The sequence below is a fragment of the Ursus maritimus genome, unplaced genomic scaffold, assembly GCF_017311325.1.
Source record: "Ursus maritimus isolate PB19 unplaced genomic scaffold, ASM1731132v1 scaffold_21, whole genome shotgun sequence".
Lineage (NCBI taxonomy): Eukaryota > Metazoa > Chordata > Mammalia > Carnivora > Ursidae > Ursus > Ursus maritimus.
In genome coordinates this window covers 22,281,971-22,298,522 of record NW_024424564.1, presented here as the reverse complement: position 1 = coordinate 22,298,522, position 16,552 = coordinate 22,281,971, and positions in this window count along the sequence as shown.

The following is a 16,552-nucleotide window of genomic DNA, read 5'->3' as shown; positions in this document are numbered from 1 at the left end:
CATATGCATATATTTCTTTGAAATTTTAAATATAATTTGTATCTTCCTTTTCGTATTTTATGAGTAACTGGCCTTTTAAAAATATTTGCATAGCACTTTCCGAAATTCAGAATTAGTTTTCATAATACCTGCTAGACCGGGGCTTATCAAACTTTAATGTACATATGAACCACCTGGGGATCTTGTTAAAATATGGATTCTGATTCAGACACCTGAGGAAGGCCCGAGATTCTGGATTTTTAACAAGCTCCCAGGGGGTGCCGATGTTACCAGTCCACATTGCTCTTTGAACGGCAGAGTGCTAGATAGTAAAAACTACAAAAAGCAAAGACCTGGATTACCTTGTTCACCCCATATCTGTTTTATCGACTGTAGTGTCTGTTACATTCATGATTTTCAACAAATATTTTTTTTAAGATAATAATGAACTCACTGAATCATGCACACAGCACTCTGAGGCACTCCTGGTAGGCATTATTGTTCCCATTTTATAGAAGTTTCCAAAAGTAAACTGATTTGCCCATGGGTTACCCAGTAGCAGAAGCATGGTTTAATCTGATTGTTTAATATTTATTAATGAAGGATAGTAACTGCTCCATTCCTCATTATCTGCTTACTTATTTTTCTCTTGAAAATGCCAGAGGTTCCAATGATTTTGATGTATGTAGCTTTCATTTGACTTCCATGATGCAGATGACATCAAGGAGGAATCAAATTTACCTTTGAAGTGCTTCTATACCCACTCATGTACAAATGCTCTTATAAAAGTCTGCCTGCATTTCCCCAGAGACCAGTTGTGCCTGTTGCTTTGAATGGTAAAATTTGGGAATATCATTTACGAAGGAGGAAGATTCAAGATTCTAATTTAAAACCAAGATTCTTTGAACATCACCACATCGCTCCTCCTAAAAAAAATTCACAAAGCACAAAAATTCAAGAATGTAATCACCTTGTTAAATTTGGAATTGCAAAGACAATGTAATCAAGAAAGAACATGAAGCTGTTCTGTCAAGACTGTGATTTAGGGGCTGCTATTAGCAGCTTCTGAAGTGGTGGGAGTAAATCATTTTCAAATGTTGGAAGCCAATTAACTGTAATGAAATATAGTTGAATAACAATTAGTAATTCTACTTCAAAGTATAGTAATGGATAGAAAATAAACTTTCCAAAGAAGCACATTCATTGTGCAATTCTTTTAAAAACCACTTTAATTGTCAGGTTCCTTTTGAGTCAAGGTGTTGTAAATCATATTTTAGCAGGAATTCTGACAGCTGGGGAAATCCACCTGCTGAGTTATTACCTTTTAATTACCCAAATAAAGAACAAAGTAGAAAGCATGACAAACTTGAATAGAAAAAAAACGAATATAAAATTAAAAAAGATATTACTCATGAATTGTAAGATTAACTTAACTCTCCCATATATATGAGAAGAAAACCACATTTATTATTTACAATGCTCCTTACCCCTTTTCCATAACTCCCTAAGGAAAACAGATCTCAAGGAAACTCATTTGCCCTGCTGAGTAAAGTGGCAAGATAATTTTGGAGATCACAGGGGTGTTGAGAGTCAAGAAGAGAAATAAGCCATTGCTAAATTGTTCCAAATGAGAAAAGGAAGTGTGGCCTCCAAGAGGAAGGGTGGAGTAGCCTGAAGATTGGAGTTGTGGAAACAGATGTGACAGCTGCCAAGGACAGAGAGTAGAGGTAATTAAGATGAATTTTAAGAAAGTTTGACAAGGTGAGAGGTCTTGTAAGTCCCATTTCCATCCAATCTAGGGTTTCTCAAGCTAAGCATATGGACACTGGGGACTAGATAGCTCTTCACTGTGGGACATTCCAACGCATTTTATGAGTTTAGCAGCAAGCGTTAGCTACTAGAGTTAATAGCATTCCCCCATTAATTGTGACATCCAAACTGTCTCCAGACATTGCCAAATGTCTCTTGGAGGGCAAAATCACACTCACTTGAGAATAACTGATCTAATCTCAAACTTTTTTATTCTTTATTTGAGAGAGAGAGAGAGAGAGAGAGAAAGCAGGGGTGGGGGGGCAGAGGTAGGAGAAGGGAGAGAATCTCAAGCAGACTCTGCGCTAAGTGCAGAGCCCAATGTGGGGCTCAATCTCAGACCCTGAGATCATGACCTGAGCTGAAATCAAGAGCTGGACACTTAACCTACTGAGCTACCCAGGCACCCCCTGATCTCAAACTTTGACAAAGGTCTACATTAGTGTCTGTGCTTTCAAGTTCAGTAGGTATTATGCGTGTAAGGCATTAATTTACCTTAGTGTTCTCATTTGTTTGTTTCCTTGAATGTGCAGATTGGTCTCAGTGCAACCCAAAGCAATTGCACTACTACGTATTTACCCCCAAAGATACGGATGTAGGGANNNAGAAGGGGCACATGCACCCCAATGTTCATAGCAGCACTGTCCACAATAGCCAAACTGTAGAAGGAGCTGAGATGTCCTTCAAGAGATGAATGGATAAAGAAGATGTGGTCCATATATACAATGAAATATTACTCAACCATCAGAAAGGATGAATACCCACCACTCGCATCGACATGGATGGAACTAGGGGGGATTATGCTAAGTGAAATAAGTCAAGCAGAGAAAGACAATTATCATATGGTTTCACTCATATGTGGAACATAAGGAATAGCATGGAAGACCATAGAGGAATGGAGGGAAAACTGAAGAGGGGAATCAGAGAAGGAGACAAACTATGCGAGACTATGGACTCTGGGAAACAAACTGAGGGTCTCAGAGGGGAGGAGGGTGGGGGGATGGGGTAGCCGGGTGATGGGTATTAAGGAGGGCACATGTTGTGATAAGCACTGTTATATGCAACTATCGAATCATTGAATACTACATCAAAAACTAATGATGTACTATATGGTAGCTAACTGAACATAATAAAAAAAAAATCTTTCCCTACAGTGTCTCTTATTTTTTATGTTGTAGAATAATTAGCTACCTTTATCATTGAAATCTCTGGAGGTGTTATGATCTGGCTCAGACTGACTACAAACCTTGGGGCTCCAGAAAACACTTATTTTGGTATGTAACATTTCTATTTAGTATGTTATACACCTAAAATACTAAAACCTGAAAACAGATACACACATGGAATGTTACCTTCTGAATCATGATTAGGACATAAATCTGAGGATTGTATTGGTATATCATGATAGCCTCACAAGTAGAGAGGTAAAAGGGATGACTTAGAATTTATAGGATTTGAGTATTATAATTATTTGGGAACTCAATGCCCCCAAAGCACTGTCTATAGAAGAAAACTGCACTTCATTTAAAAGAGCTTAAAGATGGAGACGTGTGGTTTCTTATATTTATAAGCATATATGAACACTAGAGAGAGATTTGCTCGGAACATTTATACAGAATCAAAAGATTTTTGTAGGGGCGCCTGGGTGGCTCAGTCGTTAAGCGTCTGCCTTCGGCTCAGGGCGTGATCCCGGCGTTATGGGATCGAGCCCTACATCAGGCTCCTCCACTATGAGCCTGCTTCTTCCTCTCCCACTCCCCCTGCTTGTGTTCCCTCTCTCGCTGGCTGTCTCTGTCAAATAAATAAATAAAATCTTTAAAAAAAAAAAAGATTTTTGTAGCAAGATTTGAAAGGTTATGTGGTGAAAGTTTGAAGGACTGGAAATGACTGGAACAAGTCAAAGTACCTGAAGTATGAGAACACTGGCATGAGTGACTGCAAAAGCTTAGGATTCCCCAGAGCCTACATAGCTCTAACAGACTAATGAAGCTGAATCAGAAGGAAGAGGGAGAAAAGGAGAAAATGTTCGTGCTGAAGGAATAAGAAAATCACACAAAGCACCAGAACAGGAGGCTGATGTTGGCCTGCGTTGGCGACCCAAGGTTGGCTTCTTGATTACTGAGGTCCCCAGGATGAGGAATCAATTTCCATCCCGAGCGAAGGGCTCCTCAGAGCCAGCCTGGGCCTGCAATTCTGCATTTAATGTGATGAAGTATGACACAACAAGCTAACCACACCACCCAAGCACTGTTCACCCAGAGCCAGACCACGAGGCTGTCGGGAAAAGTTTAAGTAATAACCTGATATTGCTCGACATTTGGGAGATGGAAATTCTCCCAAATTTCATAGAAAATAACTCTGAGAAATACCATCTGATTCCTACTGAAGATATAGGTGAAGCTAAGAGTTAATGTGGGCAATTATTACACTCCGTCCCATTGCAACTGCCGATACCAATGGATTCGCCTGAGTCCCAGGGTCAGTCTATGCTATATAATACCATTCCTGGAGGTCTCAGTGATAAAGTGGGGGAGTGGTTGGACTATTTGTCAGGATAAATTGTACCCCCCAGCTGAAGGAAGTTTAAGAAGTTTTTTCACTAAAGAAGCTATGATGGAAAAAATATTTATGTTACATACCTAAAATTAAAAATACATTTTATTGCAACTTACCACACATACACACAATTGAAGCAAAACTTTTACAAAGCAATATTTCTTTTTGATCTATTCTGTTTCATGCAAAACACTGGTCTTACCCACTGCCTACATCTCAGGATCCACTAATGGGTAAATACCTACATTTCAGAAACTACGTTATATAAAACATCCTATTTCAAGGTGAATTGATCCTCAGGCTAAATATTTCTATGTGATAAAAGATTACAGATATACAAGGAGAAAGAAGCAGGAAAAATCAATGTAAATGAGATATTGTAAAGAATACCTCAAAATCTGAAGAGATTTTCAGCTAATTCAGGGTGAGGTATAGTTCTAGCTGTACAGTCATATCATCTAGAGATAATAATAGTTAAGTCTTTAAAGAGGTAATTAAGGTAAAATAAGGTCTAATCCAATATGACTGGTGTCCTTATAAGAAGAGGAGATTAGAAAACAGACATGTACACAGAGAGGAAAGACTGTGTGAGGACACAGTGAAAAGACATCCATCAGCAAGCCAAGGATAGAGGTCTCAGAAGAAGCCAACATCTTGATCTTGGACTTCCAGTATCCAGAACTGTGAGAAAATAAATTTCTGTTAAGTATATTCTCTCTTTTTATGATTTTTTATTTATTTATTTGACAGAGAGAGAGAGAGACAGGCAGCGAGAGAGGGGAACACAAGCAGGGGGAGTGGGAGAGGAAGAAGCAGGCTCCCAGAGGAGGAGCCTGATGCGGGGCTCGATCCCAGAATGCTAGGATCACGCCCTGAGCCGAAGGCAGACACTTAACGACTGAGCCACCCAGGTGCCCCCTGTTAAGTATATTCTTATGGTCAGAAAAATCTAGGTTTGAAACTTGGTTCCAGCACAAAAAATGTTTGTAAAATTGGCCATGTTACTTAAGCTTTCAAATACTTTCAAAGGATCAATAATAATAATACCTACTAAAAAGGAGTCATGAGAAAATATACTTGAAGTACTCATAGTAAACTTAGTTACTATTAAAAATTGTAACATTTTTTGAATGCTAATTGAACACATCTTAAGTGCATAAAAATATCTCTATCATGAGGTCCAATGATTTTACTCAAAAGAAAAAAATGCAGACACAGATATACACCACCAAATACTGTTCACAGTGTGTTTTATGTTAACATAGGGTCAAAATAATCCAGGTATTTAAAATTAGAGTAATAGTAAGTAAATTATGATATAACTATAGATGGAATATTTTATAGTTTTTAAAAAGCACTGTAATAATAGTTATTACACATTAAGTGAAAACAACAAAACTTAATATCATAGTCTGATCTTAACAAAATAAAATATACCTAGAAAAAAGATTAAAAGGATATAGAGTATGCCAAGTTATTAATAGTGGTTGCCTTTCCCTAAAAGTACAATGGACGGGATTTTCCCTATTTTTTATGTCTTCTCTACTACTATCTATTTTTATTACTTTATCATTTCTCTTTTTATACATGTATAGATAGATACGCATACAGATACAGATATATTTGTCTATCCATCTAATCTCAGTTTTAAAAGAAAACTCAGAGGTACAAACAAAATTCCCAGTGAAAGTACTGACATGGTCTCTATGCCCTTCCAACATTTGAAAATGTGAGCTCTCCAAAGATAAGCAATATATATTTAATAATCTCTTGTATTTTTTTTATTAAAGATTTATTTATTTGAGAGAGAGCACATGAGCAGGAGGGGGCAGAGGAAAAGGGAGAGAGAATCCCAAGCGTACCTCACACTAAGCACAGAGCCCAACACGGGGCTTGATCTCACTACACTGAGATCATGATCTGAGCCAAAACGAAGAGTCCATCGTTTAACTGACTGAACCACTCTAGTGCCCCTTAATAACCTCTTTTAAATCACAGAGGACTCTGATGTCTGGGTGGCTCAGTCAGTTAAGCATCTGCCTTCAGCTCAGGTCATGATCCTGGGGTCCTGGGATCAAGCCCCACATCGGCTCCCTGCTTAGTGGGTAGACGGCTTCTCCCTTCCCCTCTACCCCCTTTCCCCACTCATTCTCTCTCTCTTGCTCTCAAATAAATAAATAAATAAATAAATAAATAAATAAATAAATAAAAATCTTTTTAAAAATCCCCCAGAACTCAACTCAGTGAAGTATCCTGAGTAATTGTTAATAAGTGATTGAATATATGAATATGACTATACAAATAAGCAAGTATTTGTGGTATAGATCTGACAAATTACTATTGTAAAGGATTCTTAGAGCTTGCCTGACACAGGTCATGCTACTCCAAAAGGGTATGTTTAGAAAAGGAACAGACTGGGGCACCTGGGTGGCTCAGTCAGTTAAGTGATGGACCCTTGATTTTGGCTCAGGTCATGATCTTATGCATCAGGCTCCATGCTTGGCAGGGAGCCTGTTTAAGATTCTCTCTCTCCCTTTTCCTCTGCATCTACCCCCACCTAAAGACATAAAAATAAAAAAATAAGTGTACAACTCACTTATTATGAGAAAAAGAAAAGATTATGCATGCATTCTCTAGTCTTTTGAGATTTAAACAGTCCTATGCTAATAGAAATTAAAATGTTTTCTAAGATTTTTATGACATTTATAAATTAGTTCAATGAAGAATATATGTGTGTAGATAATGAACTTCTTCAAATGTTGAGCTTTCAAATGGCTGTTTAACATGGAAACCTATCACTGAACTTTTCTATCAGTGACACATTATGCAGTGATAGCAAAAAAAAAAGAGAAAAATAACATTAGAAATGAACCACAAGTTTTAAGAGATTGGTACCATTCAGAATATGAATTTTCATATTGAACTGGTAATAATGACCAACATGTGCTGAATTCTTTTAGTTGATATGAATGTCATTGTAAAGAGGTCAGGAAAAAAATGCATTAAAATCCTCTATAGATCAATTAGACTTTCTTCGTTCCATGTCCACAGACTTAGTTCATACACTAACAAACATATGCCATTAAGCACAAGAAGACTAGGTAAAAATTTATGATAGATTTGCACAGCATGTTTGTTACCACTGGAAAACAAGGTAGATTTTTTTTTTTTAAAGATTTTATTTATTTATTCGACAGAGATAGAGACAGCCAGCGAGAGAGGGAACACAAGCAGGGGGAGTGGGAGAGGAAGAAGCAGGCTCACAGCGGAGAAGCCTGACGTGGAGCTCGATCCCGTAACGCCGGGATCACGCCCTGAGCCGAAGGCAGACGCTTAACCGCTGTGCCACCCAGGCGCCCCAACAAGGTAGATTTTTAAGCAATGTCTTAAGCAGTATGATAGATTATATGGGAAATTCAAAAGAAATATAAAAATTATTTCCTCTTGTTTCTGATTCATATCTTACTGCATAGACGAGAAGTCCTAGATCAATGTCTAAAAAATAATAAGAGTATCATTAAATTAACAAATGTCAAAATTTTGATCCACAATTTCTTGATGAGGTAGAGAAAAAGAGAATCCTTATATATTGTTAATCTACGTGTAAATTGGTGGCATTAAATCCCTGTGGCATTTTCTGTTCAACTTAAAATGCACATAGCTGTTGACATAGCAATCTATTTCTAAATATTCTGTGTATGGGTATATGTGCATGTGTGAAATTATACACCCACACAAACATACACGTATATTCAGTAGAGCAGTGCTAGAGTTTCATTGTGTCCCCACTAATAAAATAAATCCCTTATAAAAGACACTCCAAAGACTCCAAAGAGCTCCTTTGTCCCTTCTTCTATGTGAGGACACAAGGAGAATTCTACAACCCAGAAGAGGGAATGCTGGCATCCTAATCTTGGACTTCCAGCCTCCAAAACTGTGAGAAACAAATTTCTGTTGTTTATAAGCCACCCAGTCTGTGATATTTTGTGATAGCCAACTAAATGGATGAAAACAAGCAGTTTTATAATAAAATATTGAAAGTCACTGAAATATCTATTAATATAGGCTTAGTTAATACAATATTGCAGCCCCCTGCAATCATAAAAAGAATGAGGAACTCTCCATATATTATTACAGATGTAAGATATATCGAAAAATGATGAAAGCAAAATCTCTAACTTGTAGACATAAAAAGAATATGCACATTCACCTGGATTCTGTAGAATACCTCTGAAAATATGAAGAAACGGATGGTAACAGAAATCCCTAGAGAGAGGTACAGAGCTGCTGGGGAAGAGAAGTGAGACAGAAGTTTGTTTTTCTATGTATACACTTCTATGCTTTTGACTTCATAACATGGGCATCCCACACCAAGTAACTCGAACTATAAATTACTAAAGATGTTAGTGATTGTCCTATTTTTATAATACAAAAAAAAGAAAGAATTCAGATGTTTTAATAATTCCTATGGCACAGAGTATAAGCATTGCAAGACTGAATAATAACTTGAAGAACTATTTCACTTCAGGTCAATAAAATTGTAGTAGGCACCCATTATGTGATAGACTCTTACATACTAAGAGGGCTAGAGATGTGTTGTGTCTTCTTAGAGAGCTATGAATATTTTAGGAAATGAGAAAAACACAAAAGAGAGACAGCTCTATATTAACAGAGGCTAAGTAGCCGACTGTCTACTTAATATTGAAAGTACGCTATACTTGATTATTACAAAATGTGAACTGTCCAGAACCATATATCTGAAGGCATTTAATTTGTATTACCCACAAGTTTTCATCATTTCCAAATGACTATAAAAATGAACAAGTATTTTTGTATCTCCTTCCTTCTCTTTAATAATTTTTAAAAATACAAGATTAATTATTATGATGTGATGCTAGATCTTTTGTAAAAAGAAATACGATCACAATGTAATAGGAAAGACCAAAAATAAGTAAATTACTTCACACTAAAACTGATGGCAATTTACCAGCATATTAGTACTTAGGCTTTTATGAGTGAAAAATTAATCAGAAGGAATACAATTGTTTACATTTTTAAGAGTACAAGAATAAAAGTTGAATGGTGTGAAAAATGGCTAGACAGTCATTAAATACATTGCTAATTAAAACTCTTCCACAACCTGCTATATGAACCACTACTAAAATAGAATTGGACTTGGTTGAATTAAGAATTTCTCTTTTTATGGTTCTTCATAGATGCATGGTTTTAAAGAATGAAAAATGTGATAATAAACAAATTGTAAATTGTTATTTTAATCATGCCAATCTTTGCTTAATTGGTAACAGCCTTAGACACATTATTAAGAAGAAATGTCAAGAAATGCCTGTTGCTTTCATTTCCTCAATATTTTCAGGTTGCAAAGTAGAAAAAAGTCATAATAACTGGGCTGATTTTTTTCAAGTAATATTTTGTGAGTTACACAATAAGGACCATGAAGCTGCTAAGTAAGTGAAACTAACAAATTTCTTGCCCTTAATAGAGAAGCCATTCTAGTGGGTGAGTCAAACAATAAATAAGGGAATAAAAATATGATCGAGTGAGAAGTTATGGTAAGTGCTGTGAAGGAAAAAGAGTAGGTAGTAGTAAAATACAAAAAGGGGTGAGAAAGTACAATCTAGAGAGTAAACTAAGTCATCTCTGAGAAAAAGCTATCAAAATTGAAACCAGGCTGAAGCTTTATAGTCAAGAGGGAAAGTGCCATGATGATATCGAGATGCAGGAAGGGGCAGATCATGCCAGTACTTGGCTTTCATGTGAGATACAACAGGAAGTCAATAGAGGTTCCAAGAATGGAGGTACCAGATTGAATTTATATTTTTCACACTTCACTCTTGTTTCCATTTTGGGAATAGGTCGGAATGGGACAAAAATAGAAGTAGGGAGCACAAAGGAGGTTCTTACAGGGGTCCGGGAAAGGAATGATGGTGGACTAGGGTGGTAGCCTTGGGAATTGAAAGCTCTGAATGTAATTGCTGATGGATTAGAGGCAAATAATGAAGAGGAAGAAATCAGGCAATACTCCTGGATTTCTACTTGAGAAAGTCAGTGAATTGTGGTGTTATTAAAAAAAAATAGGAAGAATAGGTTTTGAGAGCAGAGTGCAGTCAATCGCGTGAGTTTGAAGTGCTGTAAGATAACCAAATGATTCCACATAGGAAGTTGGATATGCTAAGAGGAGAAAGTTGAGATAGATACTATCGCAGGATCCCTTGTATTTATTCCAATAATTACCTGACATGTCTTTCTTCTCAGCTACAATGAGAAGTGCCTGAGGACTGATATATTTCTTGTTCATCATTGCTCCCCAAATTTCTGATATACACTTTTAATAAAAGTATTAGTGAATGAATGAATACTATGGCCTTAAACCCCAGGCTTGAGCATGCACTTTTTTAATTGTGTCATGTAAGAATTAATAACCTTAACAATATTTAGCCCTTTTTTTTATGCTGCCAAACAGCTGTATCAACTCCTAAAACTGACATTCAGATCTGGAAAATATTTTAAAAGTTACCTAATAAAATTCCTCTTTTCACAGGTTGGAAAATGGGTTCAGACAAAGAGTTACTCAAGGTTACAGTTGTTAGTATCAGAGTTGAAACTAGAACCAAGTTTTCTTACTCCACAACTGGAGATCGTTCTATACCCTTCTGATCAAAATCCAGCAAAAAATGGTTCAACTAGTTTGCACGGCATAGATATAACTAAAAGTTTCACAGAAGATCACAAACACCATAAATTATAAACTTGCTTATAAAACAAATTCTCAAATGTGGAATACTAACACACTACTTTTTAATTTACTCGCTCAAAGGACTTCATAAATTAAAGAGAAAAACACCCACGTACACACTAAATTACTAAATGTTCTTTGGTTTCCAAGGAATTCTCTCACCAGACTTTAGAGTAGAGACATTTATGATGGAAGATGAAGTCACTTTTAAAAAGAAAACATTGGTTCTTTTGAATATATGGAAAACCAAATGTGTGTCAATATGCCGCTGAGTCAATCAGACCACAGTAACCATACTAGAATCTTCCTCAGTGTTCTCAGACTTCTGAAGACCTATTACATTTTCCCATATTAAAAATATGCCTAAATGACAACAGCAATAAAAATGTGTACAAGATAAACATCGCCACACTCTAGAGGCACATCGCAGATTTCTTTATTTCTAGCACACAGCTGATGAAACCTGTGTCACAGGCTATAACTGCTCATAAAAAACGGAACTCTTCAGTCTTTTATAGACTAAAAGACTCACTGTCATTATAGAGAGCTTTGAAATACCCATGCGTTCCTTCAGTGCTTAAAAACACAACGAATTTGGAAGTTCATGAATGCCTACAAAACACTTAGAAATAGCTAAGCTTCAGAATATCGCCATCATATAGGGCTTTTCAACTATGCTGGACATAGTTTGGGAAAGTAATGTGGGTTCCCAGAAGCTGACCAGTGCTTTATATTGACTGTAAATTTAGCCATGTGTGGCACATCTGGAAGCGTAGTCTGTCTGTAGGAGGAAATGAGGAGACTCTTGTGAAAGAATTAATCCAAAGGGAATAGAGTGTAGATACACAGTGCGGTCCAAGGAGATTAGCACCACCATAAATCCAAAATTTCCAACCTCAACTTGGAACTAAACAGTGACAGAAATTCTATGTTGTTTCCCTATCCAGCATTCATTCCCATCCTCCCCAACAACTATTGCAAACTCTGCTCTCCTAAAACCTCTAAACCTTCTCCACTCCCTTTCTCTCCTCAGATGTTTTTACCTCTCACCTCAGATATTAGAAGCAATCAGATATGAAAACCCTCAACTTCCCACTACCCAAATCAGTAAACCTATTGACCTCCACACACATCCCTGTTCCCTTTACTGCTGTCTCAGGAGAAACTACATCCTTCTTCTAATTCATTTGTCAATTAATTCAACAACAAACCACTGTTGAATGATTTGGATTTCAATTCCAAGTTTGGGGGAAACTCACCCACCAGTTATCTTCTTTGTCCCACATCTTCAGCCTCTCCCTCTTTACTGAATCCTTTCCAGCAGCAGTTAAACACGTTCAAATTTGCCTCACCTTAAAGAAACAAATATATGAAAAACAAAGCACTTATTCCTTTCACCCTACCTCCTCCTAGGCCTGCAGCACCTACCTATTTTTGTCCTTTCCTTCCCAAACTACTCAAGATGTCTGTACATCTTGTTGTCTCCATTTCCACTCCTCCACTTGTCAACCTACCCTACAAAAGCTTTTAGCCCAAACATTCTTCTGAAAATGTTCACATATGTATGCATGTATGTATGCATCTGAAGTATAATTAACATTGAAAATGCTTGCTTTCAGATTACCAATGACTTGTACCTAGCAAAATACAACAGATACTTTCCATTCCTTCTCTTGTTTGAAGTATCATCAGCATTCAAAACTGACAGCTACAACCTTTTTCTGGAAATAATTTGTTTCCTTGGCCCTCCTGACTCCATATTCCCTCCGTCCCTTTTCCCCCTATTTCTATGGCCTTTCCTTCTCAGCTTCCATTGCAAGCATGACATCATAGTGTCTCGCAGAGCTCGTAGGCCATATTTTCTTCACATCCGTGCACTCTATCTAATCAAAATTAATTAGCTTCCACATTATATGCTGATGATTCATAAACCATCTTCATTTCTGAATTCTTTATTGACCATTAGACCCATTTCCCATACATCCCTGATTAGGGAAAGAAACCCAAATTAATTTTTCAAAAACTGGTTTTGACCTCTGCTCATTCGCAAAATTGTCACCCCAGTCCTTGTCTTCCGAATCAGTAAATAGAAGCACAAATGACCAAAGTGTTCCAGCCAGGAACTTGAAAGTCACTTGATTCCTTCCCTCACACCCTCATACCCTAAATCCATATCCTAAAAATTCTACCTTTTAAATAGGTCTAGAATCGGTCTACATTTCTCCCTAATCAGAGTTACAGTCATTGTTCAATTACCCTACCATAATGGTTTCCTTACTGATCTATGCTTGTGATTGCATTCTCAAAACTATAGCCAGACTAAGCTTTTAAAATGCAGTTTCTACTGTATATCTCCCTGCTTAGAAGTCTTCCAATGTTTTTATAGTTTTACTACACATGTCTGCTTCCATAAATAATAGATACTATTTTATTTATGTTTTTAAATTTTTCATATATGAAATATATACTATATATTTTTCTGGAACTTTCCTTTTTAACTAAGCATCTCATTTTTTAATGTTATCCTCAATTCATAAGCTCTAAGGCATTTTTTCAACTGATGAATAGGGCTCCATTGTGCAACTAAACCAGGGTTTCTTTATTCATCCCTCTACTGAGGGCTGTTATGTTAGTACCACTTTTTTTTTATTTGCAGTGAACAATGCCGTGAGTAAGTTTCTTGAAAATGTCTCTCGTGTATATGTGTGAGGGTTTCTCTAAAACAGACAGCAGGAAGACAAATTGCAGGGTCATAGGGATTATATATTCTGAGCTTCACTAGATACCTCGTCATTGCACGGGAATGATATACTCTAACTTTAGGGCTGTGGTTATCTAGAAAGAAAGGGAGGGAGGGAGGAGAAAGGATATGGATTTGAAATTTTAGCTGAAATGAAAACTTCCATTTCTAAAACAAAAATAAGTGAAGTAAATGCAAAATAATACGCTTCATGATGACTACAGAGTTACCTAATGCGTTGTTTTTTAATTATTTTGTAATTTTAGAATATTTCATAATTTAAAGTACTTTTAATAAGGCTTTCAATGGTTTCTCATTATCTTTGACCTTTTCAGCCTCACTGAAGAAAGCATACTGCTCTTATCTGACCTCCTCAGATGGGCTCACTCTCTCTGACTCTAGGGTCTTTACACACTTTCCCTCTCCTTGAGGCATCGTTTTTTTCCCCCAATTTCTCTCGCAGCCACTTACTTATTTAATTTCTTCTCATCTCTCAGATCTTAGCCTAGATGTTACTTCCTCAGGAATACTTCCCTGACCTTCTGAGATTAATTTTCCCTCATTATTCCTTCTCGTGGTGCTACTTCCTGTTTTGAAACACTTCCATTTGCAATTATTTCTTCAACATCTATCTTTAAACAATAATTCATTATTTAAATTATAAACAATATAATATATATTTTATACATATTATATATAATATGAATAATATGGTGTATTCTGGGCCCCTTAGGGCAAAAACTCTACTTCCAGCACGCAGCACAATGCCCGGTACATAGGGGTGCAATGAATAGTCACTGGAGAATGAAAGGGTCAGAGGAACATTTGTGAGTCATGCTAGGTAGGGGATACTGGACCCTACAGTCCAGCTCCCAACCCACAGTAGACCAATGGAGATCTAGGGCAAAAGGCATTAAAGTTTTAAAAATAATAATAAAATGAGAGTCACATTACCAGAGATCTGTAAAATACTGAGAGCACAGAGCAGCAAGGCCTTGTGACCCATGGAAGTACATGTGATTTCTAGATATTAAATCAACTTTCCACTATCTATCTGGCGTCACAGTTGCTGTAGGATGGAACAGGGACTGGACACACAATGGTCTAAGCAGCAAGCAGGACCAACCAGATCTGGAATCAAACGCTAGACTTCTGAAGGGCAGGAGCCACCACTGGGACAATCAGGGAAGTGACCAGAACGGTAGAATGTCATGTCTTGGTCAGGAACTCTACATTTACCAGCCCCTGTGAGAAGGTATCCGTTTATCAGAGTGGGTAGGGGAAGAGTCACAGAAATTACTCTTACTCATATTGCTGCCCTATCATGCAAACACTTAATTTTTTTGTCACTAGATCACAAAATGAAGACTTGATGACTAAAATATTGTCACAATTCCATGTGAGGAGGCAGAGCTGGAAATAAATCATAGGTATATGCTATTTCTTTTTGGTATATGTCATTTTTTTTAAGATTATTTATTTATTTATTTGACAGAGAGAGAGAGAGACAGCCAGCGAGAGAGGGAACACAAGCAGGGGGAGTGGGAGAGGAAGAAGCAGGCTCCCAGAGGAGCAGGGAGCCCGATGCGGGGCTTGATCCCAGGACCCTGGGATCAGGCCCTGAGCCGAAGGCAGACGCTTAATGACTGAGCCACCCAGGCGCCCCTGGTACATGCTATTAGTTGCATCTAAAATGCAGACATGCAAGGTGCGTTAAATCTTCAAATAAGGGCAGATCTAAGGCAAAGACAGGTCAAGCTTTGCAAACAATCTATGACTTTCCATGAAAACATCTGTTTTCAACTTTGTCTATACCATAGCAGCAGCTACAAATGTTCTATTTTTTTTTTTAAGATTTTATTTATTTATTTGAGAGAGAGAGAGAGAGAGAGCACAGAGGGAGAGTGAGAAAGAGAAGCAGACTCCCCATTGAGCAGGGAGCCCGATGCAGGGATCGATCTCAGGACTCTGGGATCATGACCTGAGCCAAAGGCAGATGCTTAACCGACTGAGCCCAAATGTCCTACTTCTTAAGAAAATACTTATTTATGCTATGTTTATGTGCAGGACTGAATAAGAACATCTGGAAATATCTCTCCCCCCAAAATTTGATTTTGACAAAATGAGTTATTTTGTCTAGCTGATCCTAAGTCACTGAATTGACTGAATTCCCATATTTTGGCTAGTTGTTTTAGTTATCTTGTTAATTATTTCACTGCCAGAATGCCCTTTCTGAATATAAACCTGGCATAGATCATGAAAACATAAACAGCCTAAAAAGCTCTTTAAAACTACTCTCTCTCTCACTTTTCTTGCTCTTATCCTAGTGCTGTTATAAAACATATTACTTTCCTGCCCTCCTTAGAAATTCCTTGGGGCCAGTATCCTAGACCCCATAATTCACTCAAAAGCTATGTTATTGTCAAGACAGCGGTTATATCCCCAAGAGTCTTGATAAATAATTCATTGAATGCATTCATTTCCAGAAGATCCACTCAGCTATGAACCTGGTTCTTCTTCAAGACAGAGCAAATATTGCCTCAAAATTGAAGAGCCAGTTCAGCATAGACCAACTACTGGGAAAGCTAAGCAGAAAGACAATTTTTAGTATATAAACACTGAAGTAGATTGTAAATTCCTGTTTACTTGCAAATTTATTGCTGTCTGCCAAAGCAGCATCTGCAGCGACAGAGCGGGGGGGGGGGGGGGGGGGG